General features: G+C 35.1%; 1 long non-coding RNA gene across 2 annotated transcripts in view; it reads right to left on the reverse strand.

Moving 5' to 3' along the window:
• Positions 1-2,240: 2,240 nt before the first annotated feature.
• The window catches only part of LOC139705799 (uncharacterized), a 159,397-nt gene continuing 148,060 nt past the window's right edge, over positions 2,241-13,577 (reverse strand). For both annotated transcript variants that reach the window (XR_011707644.1, XR_011707643.1), the window contains exon 5: positions 2,241-4,375. This is a non-coding gene — a long non-coding RNA (uncharacterized lncRNA). The remainder of the gene's footprint in view (positions 4,376-13,577) is intronic.

The following is a 13,577-nucleotide window of genomic DNA, read 5'->3' on the forward strand; positions in this document are numbered from 1 at the left end:
ATTTGACAAAGGGCACAAATCCTATACTGGTTTGAGAATAAAGAAAGTAGATTCAGAGACTATGTGTCTTCCATTACTAATTTCAGGGCACTACTGGACAAATTATGTTGTAAGAATGATTTGGTGAATTAAAATTCATTCTCATCTCTCCTATTGTTTCAGAAGAAATCTAGGAATTGGAGATACTTAAATAGGCATAGCACCATTCATTGCCTGTTAACAAGGATTTTTACTGTAGCCCAGGGCATGAAAAGGGGAGGCTCTTGTGCTATAATAAGGGCAGAGTTATTAGTTATTTGTTTCTTATAAATAAGGTCAAAGTTATGTTAATAGAAGGAATATGGATTTCTCACAGAGACCAGATGGGAACCTTTAGAAATGAATGAATTCTCACAGTGGGAGGTATGTTTGCTTTCAGATACTCTGGTGAAAATAAGCTCCACTCTATCATCCATTTTCTCTCTCCAAATGTGAGAGTCATCATTATACTCCTTTAATACAGCCAGAAGATAAAGAAACTGTAACATACCCCCTTTCCAGCAAGATCAGTAGAAAATCATCAGCACATGGGTGAAAAGCTGAGAATTTCCAGCACATGCTTTAGGCTGCAAAATTGGAAAGACCCAAGGGATATCTGACAACAGAGCAGTTGGAAAATTCAGAGTGCTTATGTGTGTGGGTGAGGGTGAGTTCCAGACAAAAGGGAAAGAGGTTAAAGAGAAGACTGAAAGAAAAGGGCAAAGAGATGCTTATGTGGGGCACCCACCCACTCCACATCTGAAATCTACTTCAAGTCATTGATCTTGATATGACAAGAAGCACTCAGGTCACTATGTGACCTCATTCTTCATCTATGCATCTCTGTACAGGTAGCTTTGGGGTCAACAACATGAAACCTAGAATCAATTTCTTAAATTTTATTTAATATTTACATTCACTTTGGAATACTTGCTTTGGACACAGGAGCTCATCATAGTAGGATCTAGGGTAGAGAACAATTCCTACACTATGGCTAATGCAGTCTCTGGCAGCACCCTAGATGTGGAGTACTGGCAACTAAATGAGACCCACCACAACTGAGGTCAAGCATGCTGAAGCAGGCTCAGAACTATCCACTCACAGCATTTCCTAAAGCATGTCTGGAGGAAACAGGGCTGGGAGAGAAAATGAAAGAAACCTCACACAGCTTACAAATGATGCTATTTCTTTGGAACGACTTGTATCACTAACATTAGATCCCTAAAATGTACAATAAAGGCTACCAAGATGACTTCTCCCCTAGCTCTGGCCCTCCAAAGATCGCAATGAGCATTTTGTAAATAGGATAGTGATTTATGTTGAGATAAATGACAATAGTAGGACAAAAATCTTAAATGGGAAATATTCTTCAGGATTAAGAGCAAAGAAACATAAATGTATATATATAAAGATAAAAGGGAAGCTCAACTGTAATATTCCCTGGGTTTTTTGGGGAAGCTGATTATACATTGTTCCTGTGTGCTATTAATATTCCCTGAAAGATTTTACCCAGAGCTAATTGCTCCAAGGCAAAAACCTTGGGTGGCATATTTTAGCACAATGTGTAATTTTTAACATATAATTGATAAAAAAACTATTAAAAAACATGAAATAGATAAGACATGAAAAATAAAAAAGGACTCAAATTTTAAAAGTTAACTAATTTTATAAAACCTCATTGAAGTTAGCAGAGATGTAAATGAATGAAAGAAGATATAAATTTCATAAGGAAATACTAATAAAACAGTTACTTTTTATGCCCTATGTAGAATATATGAAACACCTTTACTGAGTGTGTGTGTACATACACATAAACATGTATATAAACAATATAATTTGCAATTATACTTTTAATATCTCAGCACAGAGAAATAAGCAAAAATTTAGCAATAAGTTTTCTCTGATCATGCAAGTTAAGCATGAGATCAGGGATTCAAATCTAATGAATAGCATACCCAGGGTTGTGATCGTGTAGAAGCTATTTTCCTTGATGAAAATAGATGGAGATGAAAAGCTAGTTGCAAGGTTATCTTTTTAAAAAAGGTTTACAGGGTATTTTTTACAACAGATTTTTAGAATTTTTGTTGCCAAAGAAACAGTTTGAGAATACATAAAAATTGACAGAAATCAGAAATATTTTAAAACACTAATAAGAAATAAGGAAGCAGCACACTATGATGAATTTAGCACTTTATTTCACTATTCCAAAATAAATTATTTCAAAAGAGATGATTTTCAGGGTCGTTATACATAATAACTTCTGAGCTATGTTTGTGTTCCTTCAGACTTATGAGGAGCAAGGTTTATAAGGAGAAAGAGGCAGGACAAGTATATTAATGAAAATAGATGGTAACCTGAGGAATACTCTTAGAATTTGATGCCTCCTTTATTTTTCTACATTCAAGCTTATTCTAGTGAAATAAGAACTCAATTGTGATACCTGATAATAAAGGCAAGGACAAAATGCCTGAAACCTGGGTTCATCTCTTTGAAAGGATTCTCTTTTCCCTATTGTCCATCTTTTTCCACCCTAAAATCTTCGCCCCAGGGACTATTTTTTTATTATGCTTATCCTAACATTTGTTTTTCTCCTTCATTTTTCTTTCTTTCTCTGTCCTTAAAAAGTGCTCTCCATATTTTCTCCATAGTCCCTCTTTATATGCCCTGTTGATCAAATTGTCAGACAAAAAAGAAAAGTCAGGGGAGGGTGCACACCATTTCCACCCATCCTTTATGGAAATAGAGGAATAGGAAACAAATCATTATTTTACAAAAATTCTCAACTTCAACAGGTAAGCAGTGAAAAACTATAAAACATAAAACCAGGGAAATTAGTTCACATGTCTGAACAGATTTTTTTCAATTAATGATATTTATCAAATATTTACTTTGATTTAATCCACAACTCCAATGAAATTTAGATGTTTTGCTATGTCCCTGCCTACCCAACAAACTGGAGCATAACTTTCCAGAAATGCATCAAGTGTGACAGAACACTAAAAGAAAATCTCTTGTAAATGTTATTGCACTTGAATAGTCAAAGTCTTTCAACATTTTAAAATTACTTATGTTTTTTCTCATCACTAGTGGAACACTCTGCAATTTGCCTGTAAATTTATAATTTTCATTTATTTATAGAAAGTGTTTGCTAATTTCATTTTTGACTGAAACTAAATATAGAAAGTAGAATGTCTCAGAAGTTGTGCATTAAGATTTGACATCTCTTTTGAGAGACATGTTTTCTTTCTAGCATTTCATATAGTCACATTCCTATACTAGATGATAATGGAAAAGAAAAAAGTAAATAAGTACATTTGCTTTGTAAGCTATTACCCTTTTCTGAAGTGGGAGGGTAATTTCATCAGCATAGTCCTCTTTTACTGAGTGTGTGAAGTCACAATTGCTCCACTTCCCTAGAGTATGTTGTTGGACTTATTGGGATAGTTGGTAGGGATGTCAAGGGGGTATAAGGCTAGAGGTGTGGAAGCAGCAGACTTTAGTAAAATAATGTATAATATAAATGTTTTCAGAAACAGTAGTATGTTGGATAAATGAAGCTCCAGAGTTGTATGAATTCCAAATTATTGTTTAAAAATTCAACTCTCACAATCATGAGGCAAACACATACCATTACAAGCATAATGAACATCATTCGTAGCTAAGGAGTCCCTTAAGTGTCTTCTTTTTCTCTTTGCTTTTTCAGTTCTGTTTATATATCTTTAAACTCACTGATTATTTCCAGTATACCAATAAGCCCGTTAGACATTCTTCTTCATTTATGTTAAAGTGCTTTCTTTTTATGACTGGTATTTATTTTCATTCTGTTTTCACCTAGTGGCCTTGTTTGGGCCTCCCCTGTTGAATTTATGTTTCCTAGATTCCTTTCTACAAGGTCTGAAAGGTGGTTCTTTCAGCCATAATCCCCTCTTACTTTACAGGAGCCATAATGATGTGGTAGTAGGAAGTCCTCTCTATCCTATGATTAGATTGCAAGATCATATTAAGCCTGTGACTCTGGGCTATAACCTTGATAAGAGTTTCTCAGCTTTTTCTTTTCCCACTCCATAAGGTGAGAAAGGAAGGCTGGAGGAGACTGGAGTTTCAAGTTTTTCCCTTTCTTCAAGTTAATTACTCTCTGGTAAAAGATAAGTTGGCTAAAGTCTGGTAAAATAGTTTCCTCAGAGTACAGGTTCCTTCTCCCTTCTCCTTGCAGGAAGTATAGATGGAGTGCTTTTCCTCCAATTTATCTTCCTGAGAACCTGGTAGAGCTTCTGAAGGTAAAATCCATGAAAGTGTAGGATCCCTCCTAAGGCTTAAACTCCAAGTTTTTCCTCACTGAAGTTAGTCCATGCTCAGTCTAAAAGAAAGAAAGAAAAAACAAGAAGAAGTAAGCATTAACCAGGATCCTGTAAGCATTCCTATCAGGATTCATCAATGGCGTCTGTGCCCAGTGAGTTTGATTCTTTCTTGTTTGGACTCTCCAGTTTGAGAGGCAGCAATTTTCCTTTGTGACTTCAATTTTCTGACAGATTTGTGGAGTTGTTGATTCAGTTTGTTCAGAGTTTTCCTTGTTGCAAAGAAAGGGGTGATGACTTCCAAGTTCTTTATATTCTAAGCCAATACTTTAAAGTGTTACTTCTAAGAATGATTCAACCAGCTCACTCATAAAGATATATTATTCACTAATCATTAAAAATTTGATTATTCAGGGATTAATGCATGCACCCAATTTGTTAATCCTACTTCAGCTATTATGAAAACTGGCAGATGTTTCTGTCAGGATCCTAATGAGAAATAGGGCTTAGTTTTCCTGATATTCAAACACATATTCCAACTTACAGTTTAAGTCTTAGTTTTAAAAGAACTATTTGTGGCCTAAAAATTATTAAATTTGGCCTAAAGCTGCATTTGTGATTTGAATCCCTACATAGCAAACTGCAACATGACTTAGTATGCAAATAAACTGCAACCTTCCTTACCAGTATATTCTTGTAATAAGTAGCTAAGTCTCAGCTAATCATAGCTGCTGAGTTTCAGTCAAGCTTAGGCTGCCCCTGATCAGACCATGCCCATATACTGCAAATGTCTCATTGTACATGCGCAAATGAGGCAAATGCTGAGCCTTAACCAGTCAAGCTGTGCATATGCATCATTTCAATTTTCTATCTATAAATAGTACCTACATTTCTCTGTAGGTGGACTTATCTGAACCTATTCTGGTTTAAGTTACTATCTGAATCATTTGCTCAAATAAACTTTGCAAAATTTTTAATTTTTCTAAAGTTTTTCTTTTAACAAGAATAATGTTTGAGATATTATTATAAATGCGGTTACCAAGTCTGTTTTTACATATTTGTAAAAGGAGAATACTCACCGCTGATGGAAAGGTTGCCATCTGCTCCAGACATTTTTGAAAAAAATAGTAAATTTTTAGAAGATGGAAAGAAGGCCTATTTTCTTTGCTTATATGCCATTCCCTGAAAACACTTTTATTATTATTATTATTTAAAACATTACAATGCTCTTGACATATCATATTTCATACATTTGATTCAAGTGGGCTATGAACTCCCATTTTTACCATGTGTACAGATTGCAGAATCACATTGGTTACACATCCACGTTTACACATACTGCCATACTAGTGTCTGTTGTATTTTGCTGCCTTTCCTATCCCCTACTATCCACCCTCTCGTCCCCTCCCCTCCCCTCCCTTTTTCTCTCTCTACCCTATCTACTGTAATTCATTTCTCTCTCTTGTTTTTTTTTTCCCCTCTCCCCTCACCTCCTCTTATATGTAATTTTGTATACCAATGCAGGTCTCCTTCCATTTCCATGCAATTCCCCTTCTCTCTCCCTTTACCATTAAACAGGGACTAGAGATGGGAGGGAATCTTCTTCTCATGCTCTTCCTCCCTGCTCTGTTTTGAGTTGCCCTCCTTATATCAAAGAAGACATTCAACATTTGTTTTTTAGGGATTGGCTAGCTTCACTTAGCATAATCTGCTCTGATGCCATCCATTTCCCTGCAAAGGCCATGATTTTGTTATTTTTTAGTGCTGAGTAATATTCCATTGTGTATAAATGCCACATTTTTTTTTAACCATTCATCTATTGAAGGGCATCTAGGTTCGTTCCACAGTCTAGCTATTGTGAATTGTGCTGCTATGAACATCGATGTAGCTGTATCTCTATAGTACGCTCTTTTTAGGTCTTTGGGGAATAGTTCAAGAAGGGGAATAGCTGGGTCGAATGGTGGTTCCATTCCCAGCTTTCCAAGGAATCTCCATACTGCTTTCCAGATTGGCAGCACCAATTTGCAGTCCCACCAGCAATGTATAAGTGTACCCTTTTCCCCACATCCTCACCAGCATTTGTTATTGTTTGACTTCATAATGGCTGCCATTCTTACTGGAGTGAGATGGTATCTTAGAGTGGTTTTAATTTGCATTTCTCTGACTTCTAGAGATGGTGAGCATTTTTTCGTGTATTTGTTGATTAATTGTATATCCTTCTCTGAGAAGTGTCTGTTCAGGTCCTTGGCCCATTTATTGATTGGGTTATTTGTTTTCTTATTGTTTAATTTTTTGAGTTCTTTGTATACTCTGGATATTAGGGCTCTATCTGAAGTGTGAGGAGTAAAAATTTGTTCCCAGGATGTAGGCTCCCTATTTACCTCCCTTATTGTTTCTCTTGCTGAGAAAAAAAAAAAAAACAACTTTTTAGTTTGAGTCTGAAAAAACTTTTCATTTAAGATAGCAACACTTTGATAGAAAGAGCCAAATGACTGTATATCAATAGTTAAATAAATTATCTGACATTACAAACATGAAAAGTCTAAAAAGTTGTTTTGATAATAAACTCATGAAAAACTGAACTATGTATGTTTTGGTAGGTATAGTTATTTTTAAATTCATACACTAAAACAGATGGATTATATTTTATATGTTGTTATCAAATGGACTAAATTGCCACATTTTCACATACCCACTTGAACCAATACTTTAATTTTTAAACAAAATGATAAAGAATTTACTCAACAGCACGACATACCACTCAATATTTTTCCTTAGTAGAAAGAAAATGTCTTTGTGGAGAAAATGACATAAAAGAAAAATATAAGCTAAAACTTTAAGGGAGGTAAGGACTAATGATGTGAGAAAATTTAATAGGCTCCAGTAACCTACTATGGCTTACTCCATTGGTTGAGGAATAGAAGAAAAAGCAATTCTCTGGGTAATGTGAATAAGGGTTATTAGCAATACTAATGGTTTTTTAGCTGATGAATTTGCAGATTAAGCAACCTCTGCCACAGAGGTTAGTAATATTTCACAGATATTGCTCAAAAGAATGGAACAGGTATTTTATTTTTGTATGAAGAAAACTACCAAAGTGTTTGGCACCAGGCTTGCTGCTTCCACTTTTTGTTGTTGTTGTTGTTGTTTTTTAATCTAGTGAGAAGAATTCTACCTATATTGAAATTTTTATGACATTTCACTCATTCATTCAATTATGCAGTGTTCTACAGTTATGTTCAAATCATCTGGCACTCTGTTCTTTTTAAAGATCACATCAGAAAAAGCAACAATTTTAAAACAAAAGTAATGTAAGTTTCTTCATTGGAATTGCATTTTGCCCTTTTCAAATTAAAAAAAAAAAAAAAAAAGCTAAAATTTCAAAATGACCATTAAGTTTTCTACATTCAAATTTCACTGGCCAGTCAAGTGCCTTTAGAAAAGGGCCTTTGATGGTTTCACAAAGAACAACTATTGCTCTGATTAGCCAGTCTGAGAGGTCCCATGAACAATGAATAAAGAACTACTATTGACACAAATGGCTCTAGGATGAATTGATATATGGGAAAGAAATTGCAGAAACCTGCTCTCCCTGCCTCCATCTTTATTCCTGCCTTAAGTGACTCATTACTTCCTCCCTGCCCAAGATCTTCAGCACTTATTAAATTAATCCATGCTTTTGGGAAGATTTAAGATGGCACATTAGAGGGAGGCTGCATTTCTGGTTGCTCCATGTCTTGAGATTCATGCAGGTTCTTAGCAAGGTGGTTGAAAGAGGGAATTCACTAAAATTTAATTTTTGACAGTCAGAGTGTCATCGAAGCTCTGAAATTCAGGTGCATTGAACAAGGAATGAGTTCACTGGAGCCAAGCCAGTTGAAGCAGCAGGGAGGCAATGCCGGTTCACCACAGAGGGGAGGCATAACAGAGAAACACAATGAACACATTTGGCATGGAAAAACCTGTGGATCAGAAAAACATCCTGAATTTAGTTGATACAGAGGCTGCACAGTGAACTGGTATTTGGAAAGTGCTCTCTCCATTGGCACGTGGGGAGGTAAGGAGGTAGACATCTTGAGGAGGACAAGCTCAAGTTTATTGCTATGGGAACCTGGGAGATCATAGTAAACACTGCCATCCTGTCCCAACAAGCACATAATGTGGGGCCTAGAAAGTTGTAAAACAGGCACAGAGAAGATAGTACCCAGGGGTATTCAAAGTCAGTAAAAAAAAAAAAAAAAAAGGAGTGTGCAAGTCTTTTTCCCTTAAGTCTGACAGATCATGTAATCAGCTGAAAAGTTAGGAAACTGAACAGGTAGGTGTAAATACGCTCAGGGACTAAGGCTGGGAAGGCTGTATTCATGGGCAGCAAAGTGTGAGGAGGATTGGCTCCCTTGCCCCTTGAATAGAATTCTTGGGAGGTTCTGGAGATGCAGACTCCTAGCAGAAATGGGAATCTGCCTGGCCCTAGGTGTGTGTTGATCTAATCTCAACAGAGAAATCACAACCCAATAAAGCCCTAAGTCCTTATTAGACCTAAGCCCCAGTTGCCAGAAATCTCTCATAGGAGTGGACTGATCTGGTCAGTGCAGACAAAACTCCAGTTGATGGTACTTCCCATTTCATTCTAACTTATACAGGTAGAATATAAGTAGCTTTCAGTTTCAACCAGTTTCAGTTTTATACCACTCTGGCTGGGAGGTTAGTGAGTAACAAAAAAAGGAGAAGGTGTTAACAGCCCCAAGTTCTTATATGCACATCTGTGTGTGTTCTCTATCCACCTCCTCCCTCCAAAGCCCAAGAAGAAATGAAAAGATATCTGGAAACAAGCAATGAACCATGCATTCTCTTCCACAGTTTTGAAATTAATGGAGAAAATTCTTTGATTTTTCATTAAGAATCTTTTTTTCTTGGAAGGAATTTCAAGATGGTAGAATAGAGGAGGTCACTTTCCTTGCTGCTCCATGCAGTGAAACTGTTTATGCTATTGCATTTATTAATGCTATGGATGACATAGTCAACACATGCTGTTAACTTTAATTTCTCATCTAGTTCATGTTATTATTTTTGCTGTTTGACATATGCTAACTATACCATTACTATTTTTGTAGTAATTAGTGTTGTAGAAGTCATAGTAAGCACAAAGTATTTATGTGAATATTGTACATTGTCCTTTTAAGTTTTTGTTATTATTTCCCTCTTCCTGTGTGGTGATAGGAATCTCTAGGGACACTACAAGCTCAGCAGGTAAAACTCTGTTGCTGTACTAAATCCATCCAAAATACAGCACACCTTGCTTCAATATATACCCCAATAATGTAAATTAACCACAAACTTCAGCTGCATTTTAGAACAAAAAACCTAAATTAATGACCAGAATATAATGATAATGGCTCAAGTTGGGCCCTCAGGTCACATTCTTGGACATCCATTCCAATAGCAAAAACAGAATTAACATAAAGGTTGTAAATGTTGCACCCATGAGTGGGTTTTAATCTCAATGACTTTAGGACAATTTGGCAAGGGAAGACCATATTCTCAAATGGCCCAGACATAAAATTGGAAGAGAAATCCATCCCAAGTAAAAAAAAAACTACGCATAAAAACAACTACGCAAAATCACTTCTGATGGAATGGCCCAACAGATGCATGAAAAACTATACTAGAAATATGAAAAACTGAGGCAACACAATGCCTCTTAAATTTAATAATTCACCAGTAATTGACTCCAAATATTTTAAAGATGATGAAATATCAGACAAAGAATTCAAAAGTATGGTCTAAAAAGGATCAATGAATTCCAAGAGAACACAGAAAAACAACCAAAAGAATTAAAGAACTCAGTACAGGATATGACTAAGAAACTCAATAAGGAGGTAGAGATATTGAAAGAAAACCAAACAAAAATCTTGGCAATGAAAAACACAATACATCAAATAAAATGTTCAGTTGAAAGTTGCTCTAATGAATAGACCGTGCTAAAGACAATCTCAGAACTGGAAGACAAGTGGCCAACCTTGGACATTTAGACAGTATTAAGGAAAAGAATCAGTAACCATGACCAGAATATACAAGAACTCTGGGACAACATTAACAGACCAAGTTTAAGAATCATTGGAATCAAAGAGAATTATTTTTGTTTGTTTTGTTTCTCTTATTTGTCTCTTTTATTTTCCAGATACAGTCAAGTCTCTTGTTTTCTGTATCCCTTTTTGTTTTTGTCTTCCTCCTCCTTTATAACTATCACTTGCTACTTTTTTTTTTTTTTTTTTGCATTTTCTGTTCAGATTTTGAACATTCATTCTTCTACCTTTCCATCACAGATTGAAGCTAATGACATGAATAACCTCTTCAGGAAAATAACAAAATTTTCCAAACCGTGTGAATTAGATGGACATTCAGACATAGGAGGGAATCAGACAGGATCAGAAAAGAACTTCTTCAGGACACATTATAATTAAAATGTCAAACATACAGAAAAAGAATAGAATTTTTTTTTTAAAAGACTCAAGAGAAAAACATTAGGTCACATTTAGAGGCAAACCAAGCAAAATCACTTCTGATTTCTCAGCACAAAATCCTGTAGGGCTTGAAATGACCTGTTCCAAGTCTTGAAAGAAAATAACTATAAACCAAGATTGCTACATCAAGCAAAGCTATCTTTCAGGATACAAAAATAAATTTTAAAAGTTCCAAGATATGCAGAAATTAATAGAATTTATGACTACTATGCTAGCACTACATAAAATAGTTAAAGAAATGCTCTCAACACTCCAATTAAAAGACATAGGCTGGCAGAATGGATTAAAAGACATTATTTTAAAATGTCTTTTAATTAAAAGACTATATGTTGTTTGCAAGAAACTTTCCTTACAAAGACAGCTATAGGCCGAAAACTTAAGAATGGAAATCAACATATCATGCAAATGGAGGCTAAAAACAAGCAGAAGTACTGACCCTTATATCTGACAAAGCAGAATTCAAGCCAATATTAAATCAGAAGAGACAAAGAAGTTCACTTCATACTGGTAAAGGGAACAATTCAATGAGAAGTTACAGTAGTAATATTTATGCCCTAAATATTGTTGTGCCTAACTACATAAAGCAGACACTATTTGGACTACAGTCTCAGAAAGACCCCAGAATAATGATAATCATAATAATAATAATAATAATAATAATAAATTTCAACATCTCTCTCATCAATAAATAGATCATGTAATCATGTAGACATAAACAAAGTAAAAACTCTTTGTACCTCAAAACTACTATAAATCAAATGGACATCTACAGAATATTTTATCCAACAACAGTTGAATATACTTTCTTAACAGCTAATGGAACCTTCTTCAAAATAGACCATATTTAGGCCAAAAACCACCTCTTGATGAAATATTTTTTACATCTTATCAGATCATAATAGAATGAAATTAAAACTCAACACCAAAATAATCCTATAGAAATTATATAAAACATGGAGATTGAACTATGTACTTCTGAATGATGAATGAGTGATTGAAAAAATCAGGGGATAAATTCTTATAATCAAATGAGACTAGTGACACAGCATACCAAAAGCTCTTGGACACTATCAATGTGGTTCTAAGTTTATAGCTATGGGTGCCTACACAAGAAAATCAGAAAGATCCCAAACAATCTAATAATATATCTCAAGGCCCTTGAGCAACGACAAACCAATTCCAAAACCAGAAGGAGGAAGGAAATAAGATTAGAGCTGAAATCAATGAAATTGAGAATAAAAACATAATACAAAGTATCTATGAAACAAAGAGTTAAACCAGATCGATAAGCTTTTAGCCAACTAAGGAAAAGAGAAGACTCAAATCAACAATTAAAGATGAAAAAGAAGAAATAATCCCAGACAACACAGAAATTAAGAGGACATTAGGGAATTTGAAAATGTACTCCAATAAATTGGAAAACCTATTGGAAATAGATACCTTTCTGGATATATGACTTGCCAAAATTGAACAAAGAGAACATAGAAAACATAAACAAACCAATAACTAGCAATGAAAGTCATCTCAATAGAAGTTGTTATGGTTTAAGATATGAGGTGTCCCCCAAAATCTCATGAGTGAGATAATGCAAGAAAGTTCAGACTTGAAATTATAGGATTTTTGAGAGTCTTAACCTAATCATTGAGTTAATCCACTTGAGTGGGTTAACTGAGCAGTAACTGTAGGCAGGTAGGGTGTGGCTGAAGGAGGTGGGCTTCTGAGAGCATGCCTTTGGAGTATATATTCTGTTTGTGGTAAGGGGATCCCCCCACACACTTCCTGGTGCAGTGACCTGAGCCACTTTCTTCAGCTATACTCTTCCACCATGATATTCTGCCTTTCCTCAGGCTCTGAAGAATGGAGTCAGCTATCTATGGACTGAGACCCCTGTACCTGACAAAATTTCCCTTCTCTAAAAGCATTTGTCATGTCCTTTTAACACAGCAGTGAAAAAGCTGTGAAGGAGATAAAATCTTCAACAAAATTCAGTACCAGTTCATGAAAAGAACACTGAAGAAATTGGGGGTAGAATAAACATACTTCAACATCAAAAGCTATTTATATCAAACCCAAAGCCAATATCATAGTGAATGGGGTAAAACTGAAAGCATGTCCTTAAAAAATCTGGAATAAGAAGGATATCCACTCTCTCCATTTCAATTCAATATGGTACTAAAAATTCTAGGCAGCATGATTAGGCAAAAGAAGGAAATAAAAGAGGTAAAAATAGGGAAGGAAGAAGTCAAATCATCACTGTTTGTAGATGATATAATTCTATATTTAGAATATCCAAAAAGCTCCACCAGAAGACTGCTAGAGCTAATAAACAAATCCAGGTAACAAAGTCAGCACAAAAATCAGTAGCTTCACTATATACCAATAATAAATCTGCTCAAAATGAAGTCAGGAAAAACAATCCCATTCACAAAATAATCCCATTCACAATATTCTTAAAGAAACACACAAACATACATACCCCTAGGTATAAATCTAATCAAGGAAGTGAAAGACTGAAAGACCTCTACAATTTAAGACACAAGGAGATGGAAAGACTGCCCATAATCATGCATTGACCAAAATCATATTGTTTAAATGGCCATACCATCCAAAGTAATATACACAATCAATAAATGCCAAAGACACTTCTCAGAGAACTAGAAAAAAACAGTCTTGAAATTCATCTAGAAGAAAAAAGCAATTGTAAGCCAAAAAAGCAATGTTGGAGGCTTCACAATACCTGACT

Source organism: Marmota flaviventris, chromosome 1 (genome assembly GCF_047511675.1).
Source record: "Marmota flaviventris isolate mMarFla1 chromosome 1, mMarFla1.hap1, whole genome shotgun sequence".
NCBI classification, from domain to species: domain Eukaryota; kingdom Metazoa; phylum Chordata; class Mammalia; order Rodentia; family Sciuridae; genus Marmota; species Marmota flaviventris.